This window comes from Phaethon aethereus, assembly GCF_964289735.1.
Source record: "Phaethon aethereus genome assembly, chromosome: 5".
NCBI lineage: Eukaryota > Metazoa > Chordata > Aves > Phaethontiformes > Phaethontidae > Phaethon > Phaethon aethereus.
In genome coordinates, this window is record NC_138579.1 from 1275445 (window position 1) to 1293037 (window position 17593).

Below are 17593 nucleotides of genomic sequence, written 5' to 3' on the forward strand. Positions count from 1 at the left end.
ATTAAAAAAGCTCCAGTAAAAAAATGTGCCTTTAAAAAATGTTTTGGTACTCCTAAGGGAATAGTCTCTCATTAAATGCTGACATATCACCCATGCCAGTGTCTTGATAACTCAAGAGAGACTTGTACTCACCAATGGTACTGTCAGACCCTGGAAGTTTTTCAAAGGACTCATCCTTTCATTTAAGCATTGTTTAATAGATTATTTAATGTTTTAATTTCTACTCATTTTTTTAGCTATCTTAAAAGTGTCTCACTTCTTTGCTAAGATCTTGAGAGATCATTACCTTTGACCCAGAAAACCTTTCCAAAATCCTTTTCTTTTTAGACAACTATGGCACACAATATAAAAAATCACACGTACCTCTAGAATCACAGAATCATAAAGGTTGGAAAAGACCTTTAAGATCACCAAGTCCAACCGTCAACCCAACACCACCATGCCCACTAAACCATGTCCCGAAGTGCCACGTCTATACATTTTTTGAACACTCCAGTGATGGTGATATAAGACACTCTAGAAGATACTCTACAACAAAGCAGTGGTTGTATCTTGAAGTACCTCGATATTTCTGGTCAACAAGAAGTTCAACTCATCCAACATCCTGAAGCATTTTTAAGAGGTTTAGAAAGAAATGTGAGTTTCCTTAAGCGTGGTAAGAAATGTGAGTCCCTGCGTAGCCTTAGAGAGCAGAGCTGGTTTCATGCTGGCTTCAGATTGAGCGTCAGAGTAATTCCCCTTGCAGCTCCGTTGCCTTCACAATGCATCTGTGCAGTGCTTTTACAGATTTCCTGCAAAGGCAAAAACCTAAAGTAAAAGGCCCCCGGGGCCAGGGCATCCATCATCTCCCAGACAAGGCCTGGCAGCCCAGAGTATCGCCTCCCCGGGCTTTTGGGGTGGGAATACCCTGGGGGATACAGGATACACGGCCGCACATGGGCATCCCTGTGCTGGAGGGCATTGGACATGCAGTGCCAGACACAACCCCCCGGGCTGGCTATCAGCACCCACACTGCTCACCGATATAATCCTTAACTTTCTGGCTGCTGATGCCAGGAGTGACAGAAGTCCCAGTCTCCTGCATGAGAACGTGACCCAAGGTTCGGGGTGTGCAGCCGCCTGTTACTTTCTGCCGTCCAGGGTTACGGGGCGCATCCTTTTATGCATGTTGTCTTTTGGACTCTGACCGCTTCCTTTATGAATCATTCAAACCCCATTCTCTGCAAATTTCAGGAATAAACTGTCAAAGAGATACCAGCCCAGCTGAAACAGAGCGCAGAGAGTGAAATGCAGTGCGTGTCCTCCCCAGACTGACAGGTCTGAGGGCAAACTGATGCTGGCACTGAACAGATGAGCAAACTGATCCCTCAAGTCTCCTTCACTTCACAACTTCTCAGGAGTTATGGGGGCCCTGTTATAGCTGCGGGAGCAAAATTTCTCCAGTAAGCTCTCTACATTTCAAGCCACAGCCAAATCAGCATCCTCTCTGGCTGTGCTGGAAGTGCCTGTGGTTTGTAGGGGCCAGCCCCACTCCCCAAACCAGATAACCGAAGTTGTCCTGCCACCTCTGCCATGGACCATGGCAGGTCACACTCTTCTGGCTGTAATTTCCCTCCTGCTGTCTCCAAGCGGAACACAAGTCTTAGGTGCAAGACGCTTCCTAGGGTTGCATATTTACAAATGCTTAGAAAAATACAGGGTTTTTTTGGTATCGGGTTTATGTTTTTGGTAAAGTTACTGATTAGTCCTGGGCAAAGGACAGATCCCTGGAAAACCGCAGGAGAAACTCTGCAGAACTGTCTATTGCTTCAATGTATTTGCTGTTTCTTCGCTGTTTTCACCCATTTAGAGTGTGTTGAAGTGGCTCTGCACACTGCAGTGGTACAAGCACAAAGCTCCTTATACACGTTGAGATATTTCAGTTACCTTTACCAGGTAAATGCAAGAAACCAGCCAGAATGGAACCAAACTTAAGAAAACTCTTTCTGTTAAGCAAAGTCGATTGGCAATAATTATGTTGTGACCTTGTGACTTGGTACTGATTACATCATAACCTAGCAAATACGATTATCTAATCAAATATGAGACATCATCTGATAATACATTAGGTAATCCTTTATCAGACTTGCCGTAACGCATTACCACCAGGCTTTCTAGTACTTTAGGACATCCCATTGCCTTTTTTAAATACTGGCATGATGTCAGTTGTCTGTTCCCACAGATTTTTCCCAATGTTTCATGACTTGTTAAAAATAGTAGACAAAGAAATCCACGAGGTTAGCAGCTCCTGGAGATTCCTGACCATTTTCTAATGATCTCAGATGCACACTGTGTGGTCCTGCTGATTCAGAAATGGTTAGCAGTTGCTCTTTAACATCCTCCCCAGTTACAGATGGAATAGAAAGCATTTAATCATCACCATAAAACATGCATAAAGCATCCTGTTTCTTTCCACACGGAGTGTGAGTACACATTTAGGGCTCCCAGCTTCTCTAAATCCCAGTATGTTTTAGTCTTTGCTGAAGAGCAGCCCAATCACACTGCTGGGGTTTTATTTATTCTGAGAGAATCCCTCCTCATCCTGCTTAACGCCCCTGCCCATCCCTTTCCCCTACACACAGAGCTCCTTTTATCTCCTGTCCCGATTTCCCAGCCGTGGATTTGCACATTTCCCTATATTCTACTTTTGCCTTTTTTTTACTGGTGTTTTCTTCCCTCTTAAACCCAGGCGGAGATTTTGTTTGACTTTCAAATCAAAGACACCTTCCTCTGTAGTATTTGTAATAGAGATTTTAAAAAATAGTAGAGAAAGATGCATACTCATGTCTCAGGTGTTAGGTATAAATACAGCTTTAGATTAACCGCGATGATGAGACCTGCTGGGACCAACCAAGCCATCCGTGACAAGACCTCCCGGGACCAGCCTCCCCTCCAGCCTCTGCAAGGCAGCCGTGCTTTCAGCTTGAGCCACTCCTTCACCAGCAGATCCCGTCATGCTTCCACCCCTCTCCCTTTTCTTAGCCATTTATGTGGCCAGAGGGTGAACTGGGTCAAAGCTCTGGACCAGATGGAACAGGACAAAAAATAAATTCTACATTTTCTTGCATTTGTTTCATTTTCCCCCCTTTCTTCAAAATAGTTTTGCCGTTTATCAGCACCAGCAGTTTTGATAGCACAAGCAAAGAGGCAATACAAGAACAAGAGGAAAACCAGTGATGGGAAGCAAGGTGTGCATGATCCCCACCCACCCGGTGCCGTCACAGGAGCCCTCGCCCGCACGGCTTGAGCCACGGTGGGAGTAAGTGCCGGAGCTGCACCTCTCAGGATCACAGAGAAGCAAGAGTTAATATTATTACTTTTAAACAAACAAAAGCTTTGTTAATATTCTCCAGAATATTCTCCAGGATTTTGTGTATTTCTTTTTTTCAGCTTGAAGGAGTTCAGTACATAAATGCATTTATCTCCCCCGGTAACTAACTTATTGTGGTTGATATCTATGATGGCAAAAAAAAAAAAAGGGGGCAAGAAAAGGTTTGAAACTGGAGCCTGATGAGATTTTTCTCAAATAATAAAAAAAGAAGTTTTAGCAAGAGAGTATTTGATCCTAATTCCATTTCGCAGAAGTAACGACAGAATATTTTACATTCAAAAATACAGGTAAACACCTCCAGCTGAGCACTGTATTTACTTCTCCAGCCCAGCTCTCAGCAGGTGCTTGACGCTAACATCCCAAAGCAGGCTAAAGTCAGAGGTGGGTTGCCTGGGTCTGGAAACATCTTCATTTGGCTCTGCCTGCGCGCGGCACCCATCACACAGGCAGGAGCCGCACATCGCGCAGGGCTGCAGTGGAAGCGTTTCATGTAGAGCTGCTGGGACTCCATCCATGAGTATGCCAGAAATTCAAATTTGTTTATTCTTTACCTCCACGTAAGGGTTAGAATGAATTGTTCTTTGCAAATGACTATAAAAGCACATGTCTAGATTCTTGGCTGAGAAATACATATACAAAAATTAAGGTGCACGTGACATAATGTGAGCTGAATTTTTTGGTGGTGTTAGGAAGAAAGAAACCTCTATGCATTATTGTGCTCTGGAAGCACCTCTCTTGTTGGCAAACAGAAAGACAAAGCAGCTGGAGACGAGCAGAAATCAAACTGGATTATTCACCCTCCGTTAGCGCTTTGCTGAGCTTCAGTCAAGGACCTGGAGCCACCTCTGCGAAAGCCCTGACCATCCCGCACAGACCGAGCCCGCCTCAGCTCTGGTCTTCCCACATTTCCAGCAGCCACAGCACCTAAATGTTCCCTCAGAAAGCCTCCCAGAACAAGTGCCAGGTCTGCTCCCGGTGCGGGAGCCATGCTGCGAGAGAGGGGAGCTGCTGCTGAGAAGATCCTGCGAGGACGCGGCCCAGACATGGGAAGTTTTTCTCACTCTTAGTATGAAATCCAGTAAAATTTGAAACATCTTAGTCTTATTATTTGTGGGTCAAGTCACCTTGTCCTGTACAGCTGAGAGAAATTTCCTCCAGTGAAAATATCTGAAATCTATGGACATTTTTTTTTCTCATTTTAAATTTAGGATTAAAAGAAAGGACAAAAAGGTGCCATGTCTTACTATTTCTCGTTGTCTTATACCTTACAACCAAGTCCTCAATCTCAAATCTTATCATTATTCCCAAGTTAGTATTTTTTATATGGAAGACATCTCGCAAAATAGAAAATTAACACTGTGGCTTTGCAAGAAATAAGATATAAAAATCTGATGCAAGGAAAAAACAAATGCAAAGCATGGACAGGCTGGTTTCATTGGCAAATGAGATTCCCATCACAAACCTGGGGGAAAAAGTTTTCCTGAGAAATAGTCACACAAGAAACTTCCCAAATTTCCTGCAGTTAAATGTTAACAACCTGTTTCTCCAATTATCAAAAAAAAAAAAAAAAAGGCAAGCAAGAAAATATTTTATATTCTTGATTTTGTTGTCAGCCTAAGAGCAAAAAAAGAAAGGTAGATTAGATGTACCTACCCCTAGGAACAGTAATTTTATTTTAAGCCTCTGCATACTATAAAGCAGAAAAAAATGTCTCTTTCCTTTCCAGATAATTTCTAATTAATAAAGTTATATTTATTACATGCAATTAAAAATATAACCTCAGGGCATGAGCAACAATAGAGATATTCAGTCTGAGGCTTACTTATCAAAATTATTTTCATTGCTTTTTTTCCCAAGTACTCTGCATATGAAAATTCATTTCTTGAAGCTACAGTATCCTGTTTCATAAAAATAGTGTTTTCTAATTAAATTAATTTAACAAAGAAAAAAAAGGGTGTTAGAATGCTTCACATCTGAGAATAAAGCTAATTGAACTGAATCATCTTTTCTGTAATGGAAGAAGTTCTGATGCAATCTAATTAAAAAGGAATAGGCCCTATTTAATTATTTTACTTAATCATACCCAAGATAATTGTCTGGTTGGTACTTCTCAAGGATTTGGTCCGTGCTTGTGACATTGGGGAAGTAAATATAAATGCCACATTGATCACAGCTCTAAGAAATAAATGAGTCATTTCAGCTTTCGCCACCTCCTGCTCAAGAGCAAAACACCATCTCCGCACCTCAGCCTCTTGATCTGTTTCTCCTTCCGTTCCTAAGCTCGGTTTGCAATGCTCTTTCCACATGTTGTGTGATGTGAAATATCTCTTCTCCTCCTCTTCTTGGATGCTACAAGTTCATACAATCACAGAATCACAGAAGGGTTTGGGTGGGAAGGGACCTTTCAAGGCCACCTAGTCCACCCCCCTGCCGTAAGCAGGGACATCTTCAACTAGAGCAGGTTGCTCAGAGCCCCGTCCAGCCTGACCTGGGATGTTTCCAGGGATGGGGCATCCACCACCTCTCTGGGCAACCTGGGACAAGGGTTCACCACCCTCATGGTGAAAAACTTCTTTGTATCTCGTCTGAATCTGCCCTCTTTTAGTTTGAAACCACCACCCCTTGTCCTATCGCTACCGACTCTACCAAAAACTTCCTACTCAGGTTAATCTGTCGTGGTTAGAAACAACCACTCCAAACCACCTGCTGCTTCTCAAGGACTATTTCCCAGCATGTCTGGAGGAGTTTGGTGGGAAGCAGGACGTCGTTCAACACCTCGCTGGTGGCTGGTGCAGATCAGCTGAAAGAGCGAAGGGTGCCACTTTGAGGTTTTGCCCAAGATCCCTTTCACAGAAGGGGTTATGAGCACCGAGGCCCCAGGAGTGGGGCAGGGTTGTGGCACTTGGAGCTGGATTGTGGCAAGGTCCTCAGCCAGCACCACTGTCACTGAAGCAGGACACGATCCTCAGCCCAGATTCCAGATGGAGTTACTGGTTTTCCTGTTGGGCAGTAGAATAAAGACACCAGTAATACTGCATATTCATTCACAAAATACTAATGCTTAGGCAGAGATTTATATTTTGGCAGTATCAAGCAAACGCTATTTGAAATGTCAGTAGCTGGATTATATTAATTGGAGCTTTAAATCTCTGGTGCCTGTATGGCTACCTGAATAGTAATCTCGGTATTCTGGGATTCTGATTTGGAAAAAGAAATGCCTTAAGGTTGGTGAGATGCCTCAGATTTCTATTCTATATGGGAAAACTACTGAGAAAAAAATGTTTGCTTCAACACATTTTTATCTTTCAACAAATTCTTAAAGCAAGTTTATCCTAAAAATGTCAGAAATACATAATATAGATAGTGTATGAATAGATTATGTAAAATACTTAGTATAATGATTTAGGCACTAATCAGTCCTTTTTCCCTTTGCATACAAATGCAAAAGTCCTGAACACAGCAAAAGCAACTTGTTTTCCTGAAATAGAAGCAAAAATACACAGAGGTCCCGTGTTCTTGCAGACTTCAGTCCTCATTTCGTCCCATCCCTCACTAGCACTGTTCTTCTTAAATACAAAGGGAGCCAGTTGAACGTTGAGGCTCCCTTGCCTCCATCACAGGTACTCCCAGCAGGACAGTCTAATCCCCTCAGATTTTACTGTATGAAGCAAAATGTTGCTTTCCTGGTTTCTGCCGTACGGTGTTTCGCTACGACAGCAGAACAGCGCTGCAGCACGACCCAGTTTATGTGGATTTAAAACTGGCTGACGGGTCTCAGTGGCACTGTGGCTTTGGGGCTTGTGTGCTGCTGCATGGCTAATGGGCTTAAGACCAGTTCTTTGGTACCCTAGGTTATTAAGCGTTTCAGCCAATGGCCTGGGAAGAAACATAAAACCACGTTGCATAAAGCCTGCAGATGGCACAAAGACTGTGGGGATGCAGATGGAGATGATGGCACAACAGAGCTCTCCAGCTTGTTGGTCAGCTTGGCATATGCAAATCACTAATCTAAAGGTAAGGTCCATTAAAAAAGCCATTTTTAACATCCCAGGTTCAAGAATGAAGGACCGAGACCACGCCTGGAGGTGGGGGATTTTACTGTGAGCATCGTGGTTCTGAGCGTGGCTTCAGGTTTCAGGTCCGTGACAGGTGAACATCAATACTGGCTTCCAACCAACGGCCACAAAAGCCGACGCAAATTTTGTGAGTGTAGGGAGAGACAAGTGGAGAGCTGGGAGGGAAGCTTCTTCATTCATCACTGCCGCGGGGTATCGGGTCCTCTACTGTGCTTGTAAGTCATGAAGAACATCCATACAGTGGAGAAGGTCCCCAGGGCCACGTGGCCATGCAGGGAGCTCCGTATGCTCAGCCTGAGGAGGGGAAGGCTGAACAGAGCTTGCTGGAAGCGTATGGACACCTTGGCTTCAAGAGGAAAGGAAGAGGAGTTTTTTTAATACATTTTTCACCTTAAAACCTCCGAGTATTGTTTAGAGTAAATGTCAATGGTAATCCAAAAATCAAAACTGGACTTCTTTCTTAAGAGATATCCTCTAGTTAAAATAGTAATTAATTCAGGGAAGCTTTATGGCTGGTATCAAGCAGAAGTTCCTTCTGGCTTTGTAATTGACTGATCTGCTGTGTGTCTAGCCGCAGGACCAAGTTTTTTTAACTCCATGCAATAAATATTGAAGGCTATTTAAAAGGAAAAGGGAATCACAGTTTGGCTGCTTTGTGTTATATAAGCAAGGTTTAAAATTAAATTACTGTTCCTGGAGATGAAAGAACTTAAAATCTGCTCGTGTTTTTTACCCTTAGGTTTAAAAAGCAAATAAATACGTAAACAAATAAATCAAGAATATTAAATCTCATCTAATCTGCTTTAACCAGAAAATCTAAAAAGAGGCTTTCTTATTCTGCAGCTGAAAAAGTTGGACATGCAAATCTCTCGCAAGCAAAGCTTTTCTTCTCAGATAAGTGTTCAGAATCTGAATTAAATTAGTGTTAACAAAGCCAACTTCCTTTTTTAAATCCGGATTATGAACTATACTGCCTTTAGATGTCCCTTACTTGTGTCTGTGATACCAAACTGTTAATTTATCACTTTTGTACAGAAGCCCTCCATGAAAAGTAATCAAAATTTGAGTGGCATGGCTGCGGCCAGGTTTCTAGGTACTTCTTTGTACGCCACAGAAAAGAAAAACAGCCCTTTCTCTTTTTCCACAGTCGCTTACAGACAGGGCTAAGAACTAAACATGGGAGACTTTATATGTCATCTCTAAAATGTTAATCTTTTGACATATACAGGACCAGTCAGTCTGACCTTTACTCTTACTATTTATATTACTTCTTGTGTCTGCGTTTTTATGGGAGAAGACTTGCCAAGTAACAGCATTTAGTCTAAGAATAAAGAAGCCTCTTAAACCGTTTTATGCTTCTGTGTTTCCATAACCAGGCACGGCCTGTGTAAATACCAACCATAAATATTAATGAGCTGCACTTTTTCCCTTCCCCAGTAAGTTCTGCTGGGAGCGTGGGGAAGGGGTGTGATTAACGCCAAGTTAATTTGCGCCAGCCTGCTTGATCGTGGAGGACACGGAGCTACAGACTCCAAAGGACAGAGCTGTGTGGCTGCAACTTTGCAATTATCTTTGTCCCCCTCTGTGTAGGACACCTACAGATGTCTCTGACTTAGCCAGTTGGCTGTAAAAACAACCCTGAAGTCTTTACCGCTGCGGCTGTTTTCTACTCTCAGTGCTCTTAGGGCAGTGTCTGAAGCATGCCGAAGCTCGCTCGCCATTCGCGTCCTGCTTTTAAAACCCTGCCCAGCCTTCAGTCAGCTCCTGCCTTGCATTAGCCCCCGAAGATTTACTGCTCCAGCCCCATCTCAGTTCTCCTCTGATGACTTCTGGCGCTCAAGCTTACCTCTGGTGGTCACCCCCTCCCCACCCACAGTATAAAGGCCTCTTACTCTCACCTGAAAGCATCCCATTGGAGATAGATCTCAGTACTGTCTCCTTTCTCTATACGAATAAAGCACATTATGGCCTTTCTAGACTATTTCTCTCCTAGTCTTCCCAATAAACCAAATTCTGTTTAGTACCTTGAGGTTTTTTCCCCTCTGCAAGTCCACAAAAACAGGTAGTTTAAACAGCTGGTCCCTTCTAAAAGAATCAGGAATACATGAACTCACATGATTGTGCTCACTCAACCCAAAAGGTGTACCTGAAAAAACTCCTTTTCCCTTCCTTACAGAAACCTCAATCTGCTTCTGTGAACTTTTCTGTATCTTATTTGCCCAAGCTGCATCTCCCTGGGGAAGCCTTCTGCCCTGACGGAAAGTCCCCCCTCCCCATCAGCTACCCTTGGCGCTCGTTTTCCCCTCAATTTCTCAACTCCCAGTGCGAACACTTTGGCTCAAGTGGGGATGAATAAACATTGTCAGAGCATTTGGGAACAGACATGGATTATTTCCCAACTGAGAGTTTCTCTATGCTTTTCCTCAAGGTCTGTTGCATTTGCTATTCCAATACTGTTGGTTTCCCGTTGAGAGAAGCCTCCTCTTAATTAACTATCTAGTCAGGCTAGACCACTCCACACCTAGGCAATTTCTTTTCATGCTTTTTTCTTACCGATGACGAGCCAATAGAAGGGTAAGATTCTCAGGGAAACAGCAAAAAAAGTGTCACAGTCACCATTCTTTCCTTTCTAGCAGCATCTGCTGCTCCAGCCTCACACAAAACCAACCGCATCTGAGCATTGTGCTTCCCATTGCCTTACAGCTCTGCTACGTGGGACCGCACCATGGCTCATAGCTTGTTCTGCAATGCTCCCGGTGTTTTCTTCCATTATGATCTTGCACTTTGTGACATTGTGTTCAGTGCCTCACTTTTAAATCTTCCCATGGGGCTAGTGAAGCTCCCTGGGGGGTGGATGCCTGTCCACTACAGTCCATAGAAATGGCAAAACTGCATGGATGGGCTGGGGAGGAGAAGCTCTTCCCATAATATGGATTCTAGTCATTGCTAGCAAACCCTTACTTAACTAGGCATTAAAATTCTCCAGCGTGCAAGTGAATTCCGAAATATGAGAAAGAAACATGGGCTGAAATCTGACCAGTAAACCCTGGTCTTTGGGCTAGTATGCTTGGGGGCGGGGGGGGGGGGGGGGGAAATCACCTTTTTGAAGCTTCTTTGACCTTCAGACACGCATGATGAGACAGAAGACCGGTATTTCACTTCTGTGTTTGAAGAGCCACATGATGGAAAATGATTAATTTCCATGAAAGTCTTTGTCTTATTTGGCAATCAGCAAGATGAAGTAAAAACTCAAATAGAAAAATAGACAATTATATACTATAGGCAATCTTCACATAGTATGTATGTGGCACAGTATTAATAAAATTATGTAGTAAGTGTTTTCTCATCACACTGAGTCTTGGAGGATGGAGATAAAGCAATTCAAGCAGCAACTATGCACTCTGGCAGAAACTAGTTAAAATAATTCGCCTCTGTACGCTACAAAACATGAGCATTGGATAGAAAATTATATTAAAAATTTATATAGTATTTCCTTGCTAAGCTTTACATGCACTATAATCATATCATGAGATCCATTCTGATAACATTGTAATACGAAATAACTGGGATGACTCATCTGGCATACAGAAAAGCAGAAAGCGTGTGGTGTTATATGATTATTGCAGTGTTTGTAAGTTGTTGCTTCCCATCACAAATGGAAGCAATGTTTTCAGAATAAAAGCAGGCACTGGAACGTAGGATGTAATTTCCAGGGCCGGTGCTGTAGGTGGACTTCCACTAAAATATTCATGATTTTAGCTGTTCGCAGCTCAGATTAATTGCCATCCATAATTAATCTGCCCTGTAGAATCCAGCTATTTTATAAACATGGTATTTATTGGACACGCCCCCTTAATTTGTAGTGTAGGTTTTGTTTATTTGACAGTCAAGAACACAAAAATAGCCCTTGTCGTACAGAAAAATCAATATTCAGCGTGCCGTGGCTGCTGTCTGATCACCTTTAAACCAGCCGCAGAACTCCTACGCAATTAAAAACCCAGTCATATTAATCTCTTAATTCTAACTATGTTTAATCCCATGGCACAGGCGTTAACCTCATTAGCAGCCGAAGGAGTTGTGAATAAGGTGCGGGGAAGCCAGGTCCCGTGGGGACGGCTGGGCACAAGCGGTGGGACGGGGCTGGCATCTCACCCATACGTGGAGCTCGTGGGTGAGCCCGGGCTAAACTCATCTCCCATGCAGATGTGTGTGTTCGGAGCTGATTCGTAGGAGAAGGCAGTTTTTGAACAGCCTAGGTGGATAGGAGAAGGGGCTGGGGCTAGGGAGAGCTGGCAGAGATTGCTGGTTTGCAGCAGGACCTTGCTCATTCCTGAAGACAAGAAGAGTAATTGACTTCAGACAACATGCATAACTCGTTGCAGTGTTCGGGCACCTCATCCTTTCCTGACCGCTTGCACAGACGGGTGAAGCATGGCCGGGGTAACTCTAGGCAGGCATTTTAGAAACATTGATTAATAAAAAAGGCTATCTGTGTCAAAACATTTCCAGTGAAAAGTTCCTACAAGATCTAGTAAATGTTTGATCTCGCCCAATTTTTTAATGAAATTTGACCTAGGTCCCACAAGGTGTTTTGCTGTCAACAAAAAAGGATACGGAGAAACTGTAGAGATTTCAGCCATCAGTTACCTGGGTAGCCAGGAGCCAAGAGCACATCGCCTACAACAAAGGGCCTGTGCATCTAATGGCAGTCAAACTCTCCTTGGTAGGGTCAGGAGCAGCAGCTATGAGTTGCAATATGGGAGGCTTTAGACAAGGCGTTAGGGTAGGCAGCCCTGGAATAGACACCCAAAGGTGGTGCAGTCTCCATCCTTGGAGACTGCAAAACTCATCTAGACAAAGCCACATTTGACCTGCCCTGGTGTTTCAAGGTGGCACTTCAGTGGGATGACCTCCAGCGGTCCCTTCCAAACAATATTCCTATGATTCATGTCACTGCCGTTAGTTCCAGACATATGAGTTTTCCACATTATTTTGTCCTATGTAACTTGTATCTCACAACATTGAGTTTTATTTGCTGTCATCTTGTTGATCACCTGGCTTCATTAGGGTCCCTTTAGACCAGAGAATTGCAGCTTTGGCTGATCTAAATATCTCTATCATCTGCAAATGTACCACATCAGTAATCATTCCCTTCCCTACATTGTTAATTACCATGCCAGACAGCAACAGTCCCCCTGTGGAAATCTCTGGACACCTACTGTTAACCTTTTGCCACAGTCAAATGGCCATTTATTCCTACTCTGCGTTCTGGGATTTGGCTGAAGACGTTTTGAAAGCCCAAATAAATTATGTCAGATGGTGCTCCTTTGTGCCTGCTTGCTCAAGTGAAAAATAGACTGGTATTTCCATGCAGAACAATGACACTACGCAGCAGAAGTTACACCACCGCAGCGCTCAGAAGGCTGTGAAAATCCCTGGTACTGATAGCTAAGCTGCACTCATCCCCCAGATTTCAAGAGCTTTTTGGACGTCTTCCTTACCCCTCATATAGCTATCCTTGTTCTGTGTGCCACTGACTGGGAAAAGGAGTTAAAAATAAAGCTGTGTCATTAACAACGAGGAAAACGCTCATTTAAGTGCTATTTATACGCCTATGGAAACTGTTCTGGGAAATTCTCTACCAGCTACAACTATACACAGCCATCCAGGCAGTGGAGAGACTGAACAACTCCGAAATATTACTCACACGTGGGCCACACCTCTGGTGCTAATACAGAATCCCTTTTTCTGTACTGAGGAAAAGAAAAGGAAGAAACATGATGCAGGATCCTGCATGGGCTCCTTGCCAGACCTGGGGAAATCACTTAGTCCAAGTTCCTCAGAAGGTCTTTGGTGTCTAATGCTGGCTGAAATAACCTTAAAATCATCAGCCTTAATATCTCCAAGGGCCTTAGTCTCATCATGAGGAGATTATGCATCTGCATGATAAGGAGAACACTTTCTCATAGGAAGGCTGAGAAAACCTAGCAAGCATGGTGACATGCTCTGACGCTGCAGCAACAGAAACCTGTATGGTAACTCATGTTATGTAGAATAATAGAATGGTTTGAGTAGGAAAGGACCTTCAAAGGCCATCTAGACCAACCCCACCTCAAAGAACATCTTCAACTCAAGCAGGTTGCTCAGAGCCCCGTCCAACCTGACCTGGGATGTTTCCAGGGATGGGGCATCCACCACCTCTCTGGGCAACCTGGGACAAGGGTTCACCAACCTCACTGGAAAAAATTTCTTCCTGACATCTAGTCGAAATCTGCCCTCTTTTAGTTTAAGCCACTCCCCATTATCCTATCGCAACAGGCCCTGCTAAAACGTCTGTCCCCATCTTTCTCCTCAGCCCCTCTCAGCCCTGGCAGCTGCAGGAAGGTCTCCCCGGAGCCTTCTCTGCTCCAGGCTGAGCCCCCCCAGCTCTCCCAGCCTGTCCTCCCAGCAGAGCTGTTCCAGCCCTCGGAGCATCACTGGGGCCTCCTCTGGCCCCGCTCCAACAGGTCCAGGTCTTTCCCGTGCCAAGGGCTCCAGAGCTGGACGCAACAATGCAGGGGGGTCTCCCCAGAGCAGGGCAGAGGGGCAGGATCCCCTCCCTTGCCCTGCTGGCCACAAAAGATGTCCCTCTGCTCTGTTACAGAGGACCACTGGGAGTAGCATCTTCAGTAAGAACTTATTCAACTACCCTTTCAAAAAGACGTGCAACAGCCTCAAACTATCCCTGCCTGCACCTGGCAGAGGACAAGGACACTCCTTTCACCTGGGAGAGTGGTCAGGTTGGACGGGGCTCTGAGCAACCTGCTCGAGTTGATGATGTCCCTGCTCATGGCAGGGGGTTGGACTAGATGGCCTTGAAAGGTCCCTTCCCATCCAAACCCTTCTGGGATTCTAACACAAGCCCCCCCACCTCCCCGCAGTCACCAGCAGCGTGGGTAGGAAGATTGGGAGAAGCAGCACCGGGGCCGAGACACCGCAGGAGGGGGGAGCAGGGACGGGGAGTAAAGGCAGATGCTGTGCAGGTGACCCACGCGCCAAAGGGGGAGATATAACTGGGATGTAGCAACGTCCACCGCTGCACAGCAAGGAACAGAGGCTGTACCTTGCTGAGTAAATCACTTGCAATTAATCCTGTGCCCAATTTCAATTCCAAAGCTTGTTTAGATCCATCATGGTCTAGTTATCAGAGAGGAAAAAGCAAACTTACAAAAATATATTCCACTTAAGTGCTTGTAGCTCAATGAGGTTTCAGCTCATATTTTAGTTCTACTGAACTGTGAGCGCACCAGTGGAAACCTTTTGAAGGAGTCAATGATTATTTTAACAATTCAACTTATTTTCAAATGATTTATCCAGAAAAATAGCAATTTCTAACTTCCTTGGATTCATTGAACCAATGTGCTATAATATGTCATATAATTAAACTAGTCATTAAGACTTTTACTGGATAGAAAAATCAAATCTCTGAGGCATCTGACCTTTTGGGCATTTCAGCCTTTCACACTTCAGTTACCCAGTTGTCTTAAAATTGCCTATTAGTAACTGCCTGACTTTATGGGCTTTCTGAACAGTTTTTGGAACAGTAAATTTAATACTAAATAAATCTAATTCTAATAGCTTCACTTTGTATTTTTTAATAACACTGTCCTGAGAAATAATACAGCCATAATTCTCCTGTGGGTGTGCCTTCCCATTTTAATTAATTCCTCACTGATAGAAGTGTGACAAATACACCATTTTCTTTTCATTTTCAATAAATAGTTGTGCTTAAGGGAGCCTGTGAGAAGATCAGTAGATTCTTCCAAACCATTACCACCATATTATGTTTAGATGGATATGAATATACATCTAAAAAAAGAGGAGATTCATAAATTGCATTTGCAGATATGCCACAGTCTGTGACCTTTATTTTTGCTTTATGCATTGAAAGGCTATATCCCACATGAAATACATCAGAAACGGTGAAAATTTCCCCAGCCTCTGCCACATACTTAGAAAGCACTTTATGAATAATAACAGTCTGATTATGGATGTAAGTGATAGGCCTGGACAGTGGGAACCAAATTATAAGAATTACAGCAGATGATAGAAAGATCAACTCAAGGACTGTCTGGACATCGCCAGGCATGGGAATAACCACGCAGGCATCCATCGAGCAGAGTTTTCCCATGGGGTCTACGTCAGATGTACTGGTTTATATTAACAAACAGTTCAGTCTGGCTTGATTCTTTATTAGGTGACAGATCCCCAGCAAGAAAAACCTCTACACCCAGAGGAATTCATTTTCAGCACACTCAAGGACAATTTCTAACGAACTTCAGGGGTATTTTTAGCTTAAAAATGCATCCAGCAGGAAAGCCCTCTGCAACCTTCTGCTCCGAAAATGGCTCGTATTCGTGCCAGCACCGGCAGGGACTCCAGAGGCAAGCGCTGCTCGGCTCGTCAGTTGCACCGGGAGATTTTGGACCAGCGCTCTAAGAATAGCGTGCCACAGCCAGGGAACAAATCGGGTCTGCACAGCCTTTTTCAGCGAGCGAGCGGAAAACACTCTAAATGTACTCCAATTCTAAATATTACACTGGTACAACCAGTACAAAATACATTGTGGTTCTAACTGGTCCCAAGGTGGGTGCTGGTCTCCCATAATTTTATGGTTTCTCGCTATACTTAGCGATTACCCACACCCAATCACCCACTCCAGAAGGTGAGGAGGGAGCAGAGAATTAAATAAGGTGCGAGGGACGGAGCTCTGTTCGCAGCCTTGTGAACAGGCATCTAACCTCAGTGCCATCAGCGGGCGAGCACGCACCCTTCCCCAGGCCCGCGGCTAGACATCCGCTGTTAGGAGTTCCCCGAACGGCCAGCTGATTGATTTCTGGTTTTCTGCACCATTGCATAGTGACTGATCTAAATCTCGCCTTTTATTAACCTGTCTCTCCAGCGCCTGCCTAACGAAGCAGAGGGAACGAAGTGAGCCGGGGAAGCGGGAGAGGCAGTCGCTCGGAGCAGAGCGGCTCCAGAGGCTTTCGGAAAGGTCAGCGCGTTCAGCCTGCGCTCACACCCAATTAGAGGGAGCGAAGAGTGTGCTTCGGCACCAGCCGCCGGCGCAAGCTCGCTAGTTCCTGCGATCCTGGTGTCAGGCCGCCTGACAAATATGGATTTAGGTGCCATTGTTAAATTATATTTAAATCGTCCTGGGCTGGTAACAACTGCTGTTTGTTTTAACAGTGGAAAGATTCACGTTCCTGCTAGCTGACTGCTCTTGACACAATTGTAGGAACTATTACGCCATTTTCCTCTGATTAAACTATATGATTTCTACTTGATTTTAAAAAGGGACGTTAAAAAAACCCAAAACTTGAGAGCTTTGCTGACTCTTACAGACATTATTTATATATGCATCTAGCTTTAGTGCATCAGTATGTACCTGGAAGTGTTAGGAGTATGGAAATATTAAAAAAGAAAAAAAAAATTGCTAATAAAATTATATGCGGAACCATTAGTTTGACTGTTAAGAGAGTAACAGGATGTCTAGCATGGCAAACATGAAGTACCCGAATAAAAAAGTGAGATGAGATGATATTCTAGTTGCAAGTCCACAGTCAAAAGTGCTGGATCAAATAACAAGAATTTCTTCTGAAATCTTGGAATTCTTCAGTCTGACATAGAGAAAGAAAAGCAAACTAATTAACACAGGACAGGTACAAATCAGTGAGAGGCATCCTTAAAGCAGGAAAACCAAAATGTAGGGCTGGGCAAGCAAGTTTTTCTAGCAAGAAAAGCTTGACTATTAACTGCTACTAGTTTGAGGTATTGATGTCATTTCAAAGGCCATGATTGCAACCTTTGCCAGCACAGAGCATACAGTTGTTGTCGTACACGTGGGTTTAGGTTTTTTCATTTGAGTTCTTGTGAAACACAGTCCTCACACAACTGTGTTCCCCAGAAACAAAGAGCAAGTGGAGGAGAGAGAGCGCGCGGTGCAGAAGCCTTCCTAGGCGTAAGCTGGTGAGAGGACCCTACATCTTAGGTCAAGTCTTATATCAAGCATTTCCACGCAACGGCCAAAGAGGAGGTTTTTCCAGTGGCGGGGAGAGAAAGACAACGTACAAAAGGGAGAGGTGGTTGGACGCCAGGGAAGGCAAGA